At 51.4% G+C, this 15,200-nt stretch overlaps 1 long non-coding RNA gene across 1 annotated transcript; it reads left to right on the top strand.

Moving 5' to 3' along the window:
• Positions 1 to 4,062: 4,062 nt before the first annotated feature.
• Positions 4,063 to 10,088, top strand: LOC148224634 (uncharacterized). Its single transcript, XR_015801929.1, has 3 exons — positions 4,063 to 4,093; positions 8,745 to 9,114; positions 9,335 to 10,088. It is a non-coding gene; the product is annotated as an uncharacterized LOC148224634 (long non-coding RNA).
• Positions 10,089 to 15,200: the final 5,112 nt, after the last annotated feature.

Genomic DNA, 15,200 nt, shown 5'->3' with positions numbered 1-15,200 from the left:
GAGGCAGATAGCTCCAGATGTCAGTTTGTTCCTGTCTGGATATCCTCCCTTTACTTTTCAGACATGCAGGTTGATTCCTCCTCCATCTCTTCTTTCCTCAGGCCCAAATCCAGTTCCTGGAGCCAGTGTCAATATTCAATATGTGTCAGAAACACACTGGAAGTGGACTGGGCTTTTCCACCCCATGCAGCATAGTTTTAACATCAACCCACATGTTTGGAGTACACTGGAAGCCAGATGAGGTCACTCAGACTATTTCAAGGCTAGATGTTTGATAGGAGAGGCTTCCCTCTGTGCATCATCCCACAGAGTGCACAGTGCCTGCCCTGGCTCAGTCTTCCCTCCATGCATGTCACTGGAGCTCCCTGAGGAGCTCTGCACCTGTGGATGAAATGAGTCCTCTGCCCAGTGAGACTGCCAGGAGCTTCCCTGACCCACAGGAGGGTCACCCCTCCTTCTGCCAACCCCCTGCCCCATGCAGGCAGCACAGGAATAACCACAGCTTCTCCTTGTTGGGATGGTGGTCAGGACTGGGGCTTGCTGAGTAATGCACAGCTCGGGTGGGTTTCTGAGGCTTGGGGCTGGCAGAATGTGCACACCATAAAAACCCCGTTCCCAATCCCAGTGGGTTGAGGTGGTGACAGCTGGTGCTGTTTGGGATCAGGGATCGTGCCCGATGTTGTGGCTGCATGCATTCCCAGCTGACACTCAGGGCTGAGCACTGCTGGGAATGCATCCAGTGTGCAGCCAGGCAGAGGCACTCAGGCTGGGACCTGGAATGAGGAAAGGAAGCAGAATAACTCCTGGACCAGGAAGGAGATATATTCAGCTCTTCTGTTTAAGCATGCCTTCCCACAGGATTGCTGGGCTCCGCTTGCCAAATGTGAGCTCTGGCCACCAGGGACAAGAGAGTGGGAGCTTTTCTGGCTCGAGGAGAAGGCTCTGAGCCAGGCAGTGCCCACTGAGAGGAGGGTGATGATGGCTGCTGGGCTGGGGTGTGTGTACTGAGGCATACCTGGCATGGGGGCAGGTGACAAAGCACACCTGAGAACACCTTGGGATGAACTCTCTGGATTCCCCAGTCAGAGGCAGATCTCCTGGTGTCACTCATTCCTCCTTTTGCTCCCCCTGGATACTGTGAACATCTTCACACAGCAAAAGGTGGTGCAAGGATGTCTTGCCTGTGAAGACCCAAGTCAGTGTGTCCGTGCAGCGCCAGGGAGCCCTGCAGACTTCAAAGCTCTGGCCTTGATCCCATGAAGTCATGGCACCTTTTTGGAGCCATGCACAAAGCAATAAGGGCAAGGCTTGCTGCAGAAGGCACACTGCTGAACCGAGGAAGCAGGACTAGTACTGGACCCAAGCCAGCTCATATCCCATGAGCTCTGCTATGCCTGCATGCCCTGGTACAGACTTAGCAGCAGCAGAACCCCGTGCTCTGTAATGTATAGGTGTCAGGGTCACTAACACTGTGGGACCACGCAGACTGGCTGCAGGGCAGTGGCTGACCCACCAAATGCATGAGGTGCTTTCCTAAGGGCAGTCTTGTTGCCAGGTGTCATCCCCATCACTGTAGAGGTGTAGCCAACTGTGATTCCCAAGTACCTGCAGATCTGCCCCTGCTTTGGCAACCCTGCCTTGCTTCATAAGGATCACTCTGGTTATTGCTATAGTTGGTGACTGTAAACCTGTAGAGAACCCAAAGACAAATTAAAGTTATTGGAGTGTCAAAAGTCTCCTCTTTGTAACTTCATCCTGCAAGAATTTAGGGTTCTGTCAGAGCAGATGGTCAGATGTCAACTGTGAGGGCAGAGCCAGAATGAGAAGATGTAAGGATTAACCTGGCAAAACCACTATCTGTGGTTCAAGACTTGTGCTTACAAGTCCTGCCAGGCTACCAAGGCTGGAGGTGATGTTTGTCTCCTGTGCTTGGCTGGCACACGACTTGAAGGCTGCACTCCTCTGCATACCAGATCTACCAGAGGTCTGGAGAACCAGCTACACATTGATCCTTCCCATGCCCACTCAGGCAAGCTCTTTCTTTTGTCCAGTGCTCAGAAGTGTGCATTATGCCAGTCTGAGCTTGCCCCACAGCACCTCTGCAGTCCCCCAGGTGGTCTGGATACAGCTCATGCTGGATCAGGTAGGTCAGAAGCACAACAGCAGAGAGCCTTTACTGCAGCAGAGGTTTTTTTCCAGTAAATGCAGTTGTTAATGTGCCTGATACTTGGCCAGGAAAAAGTCAACAATCAAACACCATTTAGCAGGAAAACCAGTAGATATAACCTTTTTGGACTTCAGCATAGATTTTGATAATATTTCTCACGGTCTCCTTCTGGACAAAGTGTCCAGCACACAAATGGATAACTGTGGTACACAGTGGGTGAGCAACTGGCTCACAGGTCAGGCACAAAGACTTACAGTGAATGGGGGAAGAGCAAGCTGGTTCCATTCTAGGACCAGTGATCTCCAATATTGTCATTAACAACTTGGACACAGGACTGGCAGGATTGCTGAGTAAATTCACTGACAAGACTTAATTGGGAGGAGCTGTTGACTCCTTCGAGGGCACACACAGCCTGCAGAGAGACCTTGACAAATTAGAGAGGGGTGATCACAAACTGTACGAAGATTTACAATGGAAAGTGCCAGACTGTGCACCTGGGACAGGACAACCCTTGTTGTGTGTACAGCCTGGGGAATGAGAGGCTGGAGAGCAGTGCCATAGAAAGGGCCCTGGAGGTGCTGACTGATGGTAAATTGGATCTGAGTCAGCAGTGCCCTGGCAGCCAGGAGGGACATCCCTGTCCTGGGGGGCTCCAGGCCCAGCATCACCAGCCAGGACCTCCAGTCCTGGGGGCAGTTTTGGGTGCCACAATGTAAAAAAGACATTAAGCCACTACAGAGTGTCCAAAGGAGGCCATGAGGATGGTGAAGGGACTGGAGGAGAAGCTTTCTGACAAATGGCTGAGGCCACTTGGTCTGTTCAGCCTGAGGGGAGAGCTCATTGTGGTCTTCAACACCCTCATGAGGGGAAGCAGAGGGGCTGGCACTGCTCTCTTCACTCTGTGACCAGTGACAGGACCCAAGGGAATGGCATGAAGATGAGTCAGGGGAGGTTTAGGCTGGATATCAGGAAAATGTTTTTCACTCAGAGGGTGGCTGGGCACTGGAACAGGCTCTCCAGGGAAATGGTCACAGCACCAGGCCTGACAGAGTTCAGGAAGTGTTTGGACAATGCTCTCAGGCACATGGTGTGAGTCCTGGGGTGTCCTGCCTAGGGCCACGAGTTGGGTTTGATGAGCCTGATGGGTCCCTTCCAACCCAGCATTTTCTATGATTCTTTGGTTCTATAATTCTGTGAAATTTCAATTCCCACACTGTCCCCATTCATGGCACCCAGCCTCTATGCCCTCTGACTCTGAGTCCTGTCTTAATGCCCCATCTTTGCTAGGTTTCTTTGGACCAGCACACACAGGTACATCCCATTCCCCCACCTCATCCCAGCCCCTGATCTGTTTTGCTGGATTGATGTGTGCCCTTGAGCTTGCCCTGCAGCACTGTAGCTTCTTGGGGGCTTCTGTGTGAAAGGTGGGGCTGGGGATCACTGGGACCAGCCAGAGAGGACACGAGGGACCCTCCTGCAGCACACACAAAGCATTCACTCACAGGTGACTTTAGGACACTCTGAGAGTGACTGGCTTAGCATTTGAGCATGACTGCTGCAAAAGTGGTCCCTGCTGGGTGCAGGCAGGGGAAGGCTGTGTCCCTGGAGCTGAGGGCTGGGAGCTGCAGCACTGTCAGCTCCAGCCCTGGCTCCACCGGCAGCCAGAGGGGTGTGTGTGTGTGTGTGTGTGTGCAGCTGCAGCATTGGGCAAGAGATGCTAATGGGAAACAGAAACAATTCAAAATGCCTGGTGGTGGGAGAAACACTAACAACATTATGGCTTGGAGCTTGTAGCAGTCCTGCTAGTGAAACAACTGCCGGTGAAATTACAGTTTTTTTCCTTTTCTTTTTTTCATTAGGACACTGAAGTTTTCCAGCTCGTTATACCAGGGCCAGCAATATTCTTCAGTGTCAACAGGGGCTCGGGTGAGCCAACATTTTTTCTGCTAAGGAAGAAGAGCAGGACGTTTTATCCCTTTCCCATGTGCTAGTGACTAGGAGCACTTCATGTCTCCTCAGGCCATGGGCAGGCAGAGGTGCAGGGGTGTCCCTGGCAGGGCTCCAGTGGCTCTCCGATGTGCTGTCCCCGTTTCCCAGCAAATGCCTGCAAGGCAAGCACATTGCAAATGTCACCCTCTGGAGAGAGAGGCTGTAAGGGCTGGGGCAAGTTTTTTTTTTTCCTCTGGGAGGTGGCAGAGCACATTCTGGATAATCATTTCATGCTGCTTGGGAGTGGTGCATAGTTTGGTTTCTCTTTGGTTGTGTTAATTGTGTGGTAAGGTGCCTAGAGCCTTCTATTGGCATCTTTATTTATTTAAATACAAATGAAGAAGGCATTAAATCAATTGTTCTTTTTTCTTCCCTCTCTCTTGCCTTATCATTGTTTCTATCACGTACTCTTAGCTGTACTGGGCTTTTGCTTTTTCAGCTGAATCAGTGAGAGTCCCGGGCTGAATTTCCTGCAGACTCAGGGAGCTGCCCTGGGGAAACACACCTTACATCCCTGGCTTTCCCCTACTGCTATTTCACTTACATTATGGGGCACTTCCTAACTTTACTTGCTGGCTAAGGCTTCAGTCTGTGACCCCCTGCACGCCCTAACCATCCTGCAATTCAAAAATAAAGAAAAAGCTGCACAGTATGGCAACGATCACGACTCGAATACATTTCTCTTACTCCTTCAGCTACTCTGCCTTCCATCTGGATGGGCCAAATTACACGACTGGAGTAACTCCTTCATTGTTTTAACCTCTAGCTCCCATAGCTAGGAGCAGAACCCAGTATTCCTGGATTTGATAATTCTCCTGCTATTTAGCAAGTAGTTTGTAACCAAATGGTAAACTATGAGTTGGGGCCCTCTCTTCTCGCCAAACTCCATAAAATTTAATTACTCCTGGAGTTCAAGTGGTGGCATGTTTTGTGAGAGCTCTGGAGCCTAGTATGCAGCTTTCAGATAGACATTGTAATTGAGCTTCTGATTTTTCCCCCTCCTTTTTTGTTCCCAATTCACAACCATTTATTAAATTCACACATTGAAACCTTGCTGGAAAACGGTATGTCAGCAATCTGCTCGTTGTGGTCTGCCAGAGATCAAAATACCTGTATGCTGGTTTGAGGACATTTGTTATGAGTATGGACTGGTGGAATCAGAAGTGTGGGGTCCTGAGGTGTCTGCCTCACTTGTTAATGGCAGGAGCAGGATGAAGGCAGCCTTGCTCCTTCCCAGAGATCCAATTCAGTCTGCACCATGCAGAGGTGAGAGCAAGGAATGCTCTTCATTAGGGACTGAGCTCTCTCTGCTTGGAGTCTTGTTTGCTTTTAAACTTTGACTCTTCTTTGTCTCTGGCCAAATCTACTGCAGAGGGATGCTGGCCTCATTGCTTGCCCTAAATTCTATTGTACTTACCTCATTACTCTCCTAATGACAAGCTGACAAATGCCTTTGCTTGATTTACTGGCAGTGTTACAGGTGTGTGGAACACTTGTCAGTACCTTGCTACTACATGCCTAATTTTTCAAACGGCTGGGTGTGCTAGCTTCCTTTGCAAGCTGTCTCTGCACACTTACCTGGTATAATGGGTTTATCACATACCTGCACCCAAAGCTTCCAGAGCTATGCCCTAAGATTTCACAGAATCAAAGCATTGTTCGGGTTGGAAGGGATCCTAAAGATCATCCATTTCCAAACCCTCCTGCAGGGAAGGGGGACACTTTCCACTAGACCAGATTGCTCAAAGCCCCATCCAACCTGGCCTTGAACACTTCCAGGGATGAGATACCCACAGCTGCTTTGGACAATTTGTTTCAGTGCCTCACCAGCCTCACTCCACACATCCAAGAATATAATTCCGACCCTACTTGCAGGTTTTGATGTAACTGGCCTTCTGGTAAGAAGTGAACAGTGAAAGTGCAGCAGCCCTCCAGCTGTTTATGGGTATTTTTGGGTGTGCTGGATCCAGGAGGGTCCAGCACCCACCCTGGGACAGGCAGCAGGGCAGAGGAGTCCCTGCTCAAGCCCTTCCCAGGAGCTCCTGGCTGCGCAGGTTTGCACCCTAAACCTTTTAACCCTCATCTCTGGATGGTTTTAAACCAGGCAAGGACATTTTCACTGATCAAACCCCAGGGAACAGAGCTGGCCACCACCTGAGAGCATCACTGGGATCAAACCGAGGCTTTGGAGCGAGGGAGCACGGCAGGTGAGAGGGCTCCAGGTGAGAGGGCTCCAGCCATGGACTGGCAACTCGGGAAGGCAAGAACACCAACATTTCGCACACACGTTTCTCCACCAGCTGGGCAGAGCTCTCCTGCTCTTCTCCTGGCTGTGTTGCTAGGAGAGGAGCGCTCTGCCCTCCTCATGGCTATGAATAGCTCTAGCTTGTTTATCCAGCCCAGCTCCGCCTGCTGGTTACAACCACAGCCGGCACCACCTCACGGCATGACAGCACCGGGAAACAATGCACTCAGTGCCAGGGAACAGCCCCCTCCGGCTCAGGGCGCTCCGGGATACCTCTGCTGCACTGCTCCTTCTCCGCAGCCATCCTCCTCCTTCTCCTCCTCTCACCACACTCCTCCGAGCATCCTCTGCCTCCAGCAGAACGGGCTAAACTCGGCCCGGCCGGGCAGTGTCACCCCCAGAGAGCAACAGGACCTGAAAATCAGGGCATGGGCTCTGAAATCTGCCTTGAAAACACGCACACATATGATGACCTCAGGGTCCTTTTCTGCTATTCCAGTGTCAGAGCCTTTCACGAGCTACAAAAGTTACTTTTCCTATTTTAGTGAAGGTTGATCTTCTTGCATAAGCCCGTGAATTGAAGACCAGGGACTTGAAGAAAAATAACAGCTGGTTTGAAAATTGGCAATAATGGGATTCCTGAGATTTTCTTGAGAATGTTTTGTCTGAGGTTTGACCAGGAATGAAACCTCTCTAGCAGGGATATTAGATGGTCTGTAGTGACAAGGGGAAATACCGATGGGGTTGAGCAAAAGACTCCCTGGAGTGCTGCAAAATGTGACCACTTCAGGACATTTACTCCAAGGGACAGAGGGACAGGCAACAAACTTGAGCAGTCTACACATGAGACAGGATGTGTGTGCACAGGCAACCACAGAAAGCCATGCAAGTTCAGTGTAGCAGAGCAGACACGAACGTGCAGCTTTTGGAACAGCCTGGGCACTCAATGAGAAGAAAAGTGCTGGGCAAGGCAGAGGAGCATAGATCAGAAGAGATATGGATGGTTTCTGCACAGGTAGAACAGGTGAACCACCCATTCTTTTTCAGCATTGTGAGCTTCCATGTGCCTATTCCCTTGGACATCTCGTCTTTCTCCACCTGGGAATTTGCTTGGGATGAAATCTCAATACTGCATATGCTTATCCAGAATTTCCACATGCCCATCAGGCCTTTCAGATAGTTGGACTGCTGAACATCCAGAAATTCAGGATAGGTTGACTGCACACTGGGGAGGTGAACTCTACAGCATTCACACACTATGTCTAATGAATCCAAAAATTGTCAGACCTGCTGTGCATATGCTGTGCAGATGATCTGCATATGTACAGTTTGCCCAGCGTGCTCTGAAGGTGTCTGCTCTACCCTGTACTCACAGAACATCTACATGGTGCAGGTGTATGTATTCCTACTTGGAAAATGGGACAAACATAGGATTTATTTTACACATTCTTGATGTACTTGTAGAGGAGGGAAGCGCTTCAGTGCAGGCAGGGAAACTTAGGTATATTCCCTGTGTATGGGGGTCATATTCTCCTATCCCAGGCTGTTTGTTTTACAGCAGTCACCTATACTGCTGGAGTTGGGGTTGTTTAAGTCATGTTCACTGTGTACATGCACACAGTGAAAAGGGGTTATTTTTCCTGCTGCCCCCCAAATCTTCCACCATGATCTAAACTTGCAGAAGTGCAAGAAAGGGACATCACAATTCTTACTTGAGAGATGAGCCAAATAAAGGGAAGCTCCTAGGCTCCTAAAGCAGGACCCAGGTAGAGTTTGAACATCTGAATGCAAAATGTGATCCTGCAAATCCTTGATTAGCTCACATCATGTGCTGGGGACCCCCAGACCCCTCACACCCACCAGATTTGACAATGAGGCCCCACGGCTCTGTTCTGCACCTACCTGGGAAAGGCTCCCACCTGACAAGGCTAAGCACAACAGCAGCAATAGGAAAGGCCAGACATGAAATTTCTCTTTGCCTAGGGGAGCATAACTCCAGGATGGGCTCTCTATGAGCCCCCAGAGAGGATATATGGAACACCCAGCCAATGCTTCCTTCTTTCCTACGGGGCTTTCCTGTCTGCATGTCCCATGCATGTGCTCCAGCTCCCGAGGTGCTGGCTGTTTTGGGGAGGGCATGCTCACCTCTTCTGCCACAGGCATTATGATTTTCCTAAAAGGATTGTGGCTTCCCTGGGCACACACACACCTGGGAAAGGAAGCATCCACAGGAATCAGCAGCCTGGCTGCTTGAGCTTTGGGCAGAGAGGAGGGGGAACCCCATATTCCAGTCCACCCTTGGGTGACCACTTCTAACTTTTTACCTCATGTCTCTTTAACCAGAAATTCATAAGCAGGAGCTGGGCAAAGGGACCCACGTTTTCCTTCGTACATGGAGTGCCACGAGATCAATGAGATTAAACATGTGCTTACATGCTGCCCTGAATTGCGGCCATGAGGAGAGCAATGGGAAAGTAAACAGAAGGGAAACGTTATGGAAATGAAGGAAGAGGGAAAATCCACCCTGCCAAGAGCAGCAGCTCTCAGCAGTTACAAGAAGATATGGCCTTGCCCAGAGCTGATTAGGCATTAGGAAGGCCAGGGACTGGAAAGGAAGACCAAGTCATCTTCAAAGTTGAAAAGCGACTCGAAAGAGTGAGATTTGGAGCAGTGGAGACAGGCTATCCACTGGGCACAGTCATTCCCAGAGAAGGTAAGTTTAGCTTAACTTGTTTCACACCATTAGCAGAATGTGGATACTTGAAATGATCAGGCTTCAACCTGTGACAACACAGGGAGGCTTTTTTCCCTTTAAAGACTCCAAAACCTGGAGATGAATATCAGAACCCTGCGTACCAGTGGGCACAGTTGCTGGGGAGATGAAGCTGGACATGATGACTACTCTGTCCATAATCTGGCTTTGCTTCCAACAGGTTGAGTGTGGCAGTCATCCTCTCTGGAGGACCTGCAGAGCCAGCTCCCAGCACCTGCCACGGTGAGAGTGCTTGAGCAGCCTGTTTGGGGGGTTCACTGACACCGTGGCCAAAGCTTTGGTGTGACTCTCAAGTCAGCTCTCAAGTGCCTGACTGCAAGTGGTTGATTTGGCTTTCCTGCAGGTCAAACTCCAGACTCTGCCTTCTTCCACCTTTTTATATTCTTCACATAGCCTTCAAACCTTTCACCCAGATCTTTTGGAGCTATCCTGCTCTTCCAGCTGGGAAATTTGTAGGTGTGTCTCTGATTTTCCAGCCTTCTCTCCTGGCTTTGCTCTTCCCCTTCTCCTTTCTCCTCAGTCAACCTTGGTTGTAGTCTTTTCTCACCACTTGACCTCTATTTCTCTTTCCTGAGAAGAACCTCATTTGCATCTGTCCTAGTATCCAAGCTGCAAAATAGACCTGGCTAAAATTTCTTTCAGCAAAACTGCGACTTGAGTAAAACTTTTTTGAGTTTTGGGGGAATTGTAGGAGCTCTGTTTCTGGGAAGTGGATTTTCTGTTGAGGACTTGAGTTCAAAAATGTGCATTCTCCCTTCTGTTACAGGTTCAGAAGATGACCTTGAGTAGGTCACTTCATCTGCCCAAATGTTTTATCACTTGTTAAATTTAGATAAAAATACTTGTCTGGGTTAGTAAAATGTCTTTGAGATCATTGGACAACAAAAGCTATCCAACTGGTGATTATTATGATGATTATAATTACTTTTATTAAATGAAGCCAGCTGATTCTTGTGCAACACTCTTCTGGGCTCCATAGAACTTTACTGTTGAGACTCGGAGAAAAAAAAAAAATCTTTTGTTATCCCTGGACAAGGATGTGTTTTTTGAGATTGAGTTTTGTGGTTTTGTTACGAAACTTATGACAGTGGGTCATGTGGTTTGCTTTCTGGGCCGACTGAACCCTGCTGAACCCGTACGCAAGGCAGCAGAGTTTAATGATTCACAGGGGCTATGTTTTGTTTTGGCTGGTGCTGGATGGAGGCCGTGCAAACCGGCATGGCCAGGGAACCCTCTCGGCTGAAGTCACTGAACAAACTTAGCTCAAACCTCTGCAAGTCCGGACCCAACATGGCCCCGCTGTTGGGCCAGGCCCTTTTTGGGTGTCTTGGGTTCTAAGAGCTGGCCGTGCCTTGTGACACCTAGACTTTCTCACTGGACAACTGGGCTCTCCCTGTTTACAGTAATGGGTAGCTGCAAAAATTTTTGGCAGTCCACGAGGGCTTGGCTTTTTTTTGTGATTTCACCCTCGCCTGCCACCACCGCGCTGCTGGGGGCTGAAATTGACCCCGAGGCCTTTGGCGTTGGGTCTCCGCCGTTTGGCGTGCCCGGTTTATTTGCGCGACCTTGGAAAGGGGAGAGCCGGGGCGAATTCCTGGCCGGCTCCTCGGCAGATCCTGGAGGAGCCGGAACGCTGCAGGAGCCATGGTTGGTGGCGGCGCTGGCGAGGGTGGGACGCGGCGGCCCCGCGCTCTTTGCTCGGCGGGTTTAGCGCTGCCTTTCCTGCCGGAGGGAGCCTGCGATGCCCCGATCCCTCCCGGCCAGGGGGAAAGCAAAGCGGGTGCCTGCCACGTTCGCGGCGAGGCGGCGGGCGCCCTTCTCCCTGCCCCGCGCCTGTCACCGGAGTTGGAGTTCGCATGGAGGAGGCCGGCGGAGGAGGAGGAGGAGGAGGAGGAGGGAGGCGGGAGGAGGAGGAGGAGGGAGGGGGCCGCCTTGTTTGTGGCTTGTCAGCAGCCGCTGGAGACAAGCCTCCATGTGTGAAAGCCGCTTGGCATGAATGCCTGGGCCGTACCAAGCGCCGCGGCGCCCGCGGGGGGAGGCGGCCCCGCCGCCCCGCCGCCCCGCGCAGACAAAAGGCCCGGCACGGCTTCCCCGTGAGTTGCCCCGATGCTGCCGTAGCGCCCGCCCGGCGCAGCTACGCCCGCTCCCCGCCGCCCCCGCCATGCCGCCCCGCGCCCTCGCCGCCTAACGCAGGTAAGGCAAGCGCCGGCCGCGGGCGGGGGCTCCGAGCCGGCGCCGCCGGGGCCGCTCCCCGCCCGCCGCCGCTCCCCCGCCGCGGCTGTGGGGCGGGGGGCGGCCGCGTGTGTCGCAGTCGGCCCCGCGCCCCCGGCTCGCCGGAGCAAAGTTTTGCGGCCGCGGCGCCGTGCCTCAGTTTCTCCCCCGTCTCGGTTTGCTCTGGTCGCTCCCCGCCGGCGGGGGGATCCCGGGACCGGGCGCGGAAGGGACAAAAAAAAAAGCGCCTTCCACCTGTTGGCTTCTGTCCCGGCGGCTTTGATGGGGGTGGCGGGCCGAGGAAGGAGCGGGGGGAGAGCCCGGGGCGGCCGCCGGCCCCGCTGCCCCGCGCCGGGGAGAAGCCCCGGGGGGAGGGTGGAAAGCCGGGGTCTTTTGTCAGCCCTCCATCCCGCTGCCTCCCTCCGGAGCCAGGCGGATCGCCGCGGCGATGGGAGATGGTTTTTTTTCCCCTCCTGGATGTCGGGAGATTAGATGAGATGTATTTACAGTTGCCGTTTATCAGCAAGTAAATATCGAGCTCGGCGTGAGAGCAGCAATGTGAAGCCTGCTTGCTTGCTCTCTTGCCGGAGGTTTTGTAGCTGTTATGCTACTGTTGGTGAGGTGATAATATGCAAGAGCCAAAAAAAAAAAAAATTTAAAAAAAGGCAAAGGGGAGAGAATCCCTGCTCCTCACACCCGGGCTTATCACAGTATCGATACTGGCTTTGGTTAAATTTGGAGGGACATTTTTTTCCTTGTGGCATGAGACACAGAAAGCCTCCTGAAATGCTAGGTGCATCCTCACGAGGTCTTTTAAGTTTGTCGTGTGCCATCATTCAGGTTTCATTGATTCTAGTTGTTTTGTTAAAAAATAACCTACAAGATTCTGAGCTGCACAAATGTTCGTCATCCTAATGTCCTGGCACAACCTATGCGAGGCAGGAGCTGGAAGAGGGGGAGAGAGTGAGGATATGTGCTTTCCCAGTCAGGGCTGGGAGGAGAGCATCATGTGTTGAAGAATATGAGCAGGAATGGGAGATGGGGGAGGGAGTCTAAATTGTCCTGAGACCCTATTCAATCCAGCAAGGAAGATGGAGGATCTTGCTGCTGCAAAAAAATGTACGGCAGAAATCTCAGCCAGCTTCTCTCTGACTTGTTACCTCCCTTCAAAAAATAAATAAATAAGCAGGAAAAGAATCAAAGCAAAACCCTGTGATTTGCTGTAACGTTTTCCATGATACCTTTATCCCACATGCCTTACAGTCAGTCCAGTGATGGAGGTATGTGAGAAGCAGGGAGAGAGACTCTGAGGTTTATCGACAGAGGAGAGGGAGAAGTATCAGATCATGTTTGAAAGGAGACTTGTCAGGCAATGAGGTGGGGAGGGAAAATGCCTGTTTCAGGCAGCTGGACCTGGGGAGAGAAGAAGGAGGCGGCTTCAGCACCTATGGTTCTGAAGCTGGGTGGAAAAATCTGTGGAGAGGGGATGTAGACAGATGGGGGAGCAGGGAGGAAGGATGTCTAAGGAAGACCTTGGACCATCTCCTTTGGAGGGCTTTAAAAAGGGGGGAAATTTTAAACTGAATCAGGGCAGGAGCAAGGCTAAAGCACAGCTAAGCTAAGTGTGATGTAGCAGGACTTTCCAGTATGGAAGAACATAGACGTTGAGTTTTCTGACTTGGCACATTTTTGGGCATTTGGTGAGGGGAAGAGATTTTTTGTAGCTGGAGTGATGGTGACTTGGGCAAGAATTGCATTTGGGAGAATGAAGTGAGAGCATGTGGCTTGTCTTTTCCATAGGTGGCTTCTCTGGTAGAGGGGCCTTCTGTTAATATCTTTGTAAATTTCTGTTAATTTTGCTGAAATCTGACAGTAGCAAGGAGAAAGTCGTCTGTTTCCTGTGAAAAGAAGTGTGGGGATGAAATAAACCTTTATTGCTTTATTGATGTTTCCACACACCCAGCACCTCCACACGAAACATGCAAACACCAAGTTTGTGCAATCACACCTGCTTGTGTCGCACATCCTTCCTCTTGAGGGGCAACGTGCACATCTTGTGAGCGTGGTTCCTGCACAGACATGGCCCAGCTCTCGTGTTTTCCTCAGTTTACAGGATAGCTTGTTCCCTCAGCTTGGTAGCAGTCGTATATGACAGCCGACTTTGCGATAGCACCAACTGCATGTGAGGTGGCTGAGACTTAAAAACCAGTATGTGACATGTTTTAGCTTTTCCATTCATGGCAGCATTCCCATGATGGAACAGGGACATACCACAGGCGTCTCTCGTGCACAAACAAAATGTTACACACGTGCTCGTGCAGAGGACAGATCTCGGGTCAAATGTACCCCAAGTCACTCTTTGAGAAGAAGCTGAAGCAGCACCAGCTCGTTGCAGGCAGAGCTCACAGGCTGCTCCCACACATGCAGATCACATGTGTGCACGCTCCACCTTTCCTCTCCAGGATCACCTGTTTGAATTCCAGCCGGGCTGGCAGCACAGGGAAGTTTTGCACCCTCCTGGATGGGGATTTGATGGTCTTTCTGTTCCAGCTTGGCGCTGGACAGGCTTGAGCCACAAAAGCTTAACAACAGGGAACACTAATGAGCCCCTGCTTGGCATGCTGAGAAGAAAGGACAAGGGCTGAGTGGGCATAAAAACAGTGGCATGGAGCCCCTTGGCCAGAGTCTGAGCCTCGGCATGAAGGCTGGGGAGGGAGCAGAGTCTCTGGAGTCAGGAACAAGACGGCAGCGCTGCAGCAAAGGCAGGAGAGGAGACCATGTTGGGGGGAGGAGAGCAGACTGCTGTTTCCACATCATCTGAAAACTCAACCTGCTGTCAGGACAGAAGGAAGGCTTGTGCATATTTTATGTCACTTTTCTCCTTCTAGGACAAGCTGCTGATCTGATCAGCTATGCACTTTAAAATCCTTGACGCGCCAATCAGCAAGTATGACTCGAGGCCAATAACCAGCCTTGGCCTCCTGCCTCTGCTCCTTTGTGGACATCCCATGCCGCCCTTCCTCGGAGAACGTGTGCACAATTAAACCCTGCACAGCGTTCCCCAACTACGGCATGGGATGTGACGGGCTGCATGGAGACGGGGACAGAAAATGGCAACGTTTCAGGGCTGAGGGGAGTGGAGGCGGGGACGGGAGTTGGCCATTTCTTATGCTGCTTGCTGATGTCTAGAAGGAGGCTAAATGGGTAAATCGGTTTTCCTTTGAGCTGGTGGTGTGCTGTTCCGGTCAGCTGCTCTTGCTTCAGGGGTCTTCATTGGCAGCTCAGGAGTTGGTGGGGCTGGCAGTAAACAAAATGTATTTCGCTCCTTCAGCCTGAATTTTTTGGGGGGCTGTCAGACAAGAGATTTCTCCTCAGAAGTTAGTTATTCAGTGCTGCTTCTGCATGGCAGAGCCACTTGAGCCACTGGCATTGCTCCTGCCCACTGGAGATGGGAGCACCACTGGTTGCTCCCTGCCCTGTGCCTAAGGGTGCAGGCAGCCCAGGCACTGTAGTTTTGACAACTAGTCTCACACACACAAACATGTAACTCCCGTGTCCCGTAAGCCAACTCGCTGCCCTAAACACCATTTTGGGACACGTGGGGAAGCAAGTATTTTTTCTATATTATGCAGAGTTGTGACCCTAACTGAGTTAACGTTGGCCCTGCTTTATCCTTCGCTTGTCCTGCGTGAGAAATGGAGGTGGAGGTCTCACGGAACTTGAGATCCTGGCACTGATCTGATGGGCAGCCTTAGGCAGATTGCCTTAAAGCTCTTGTGGAGCTTCCTGCTGCAGTGTGTGAGATGGGGTAGTGC

The sequence above is a fragment of the Sturnus vulgaris genome, chromosome 2, assembly GCF_052056855.1.
Source record: "Sturnus vulgaris isolate bStuVul1 chromosome 2, bStuVul1.hap1, whole genome shotgun sequence".
NCBI lineage: Eukaryota > Metazoa > Chordata > Aves > Passeriformes > Sturnidae > Sturnus > Sturnus vulgaris.
The sequence above is the reverse complement of the archived record's forward strand: the minus strand, read 5'-3'. Positions and strand labels throughout refer to the sequence as shown.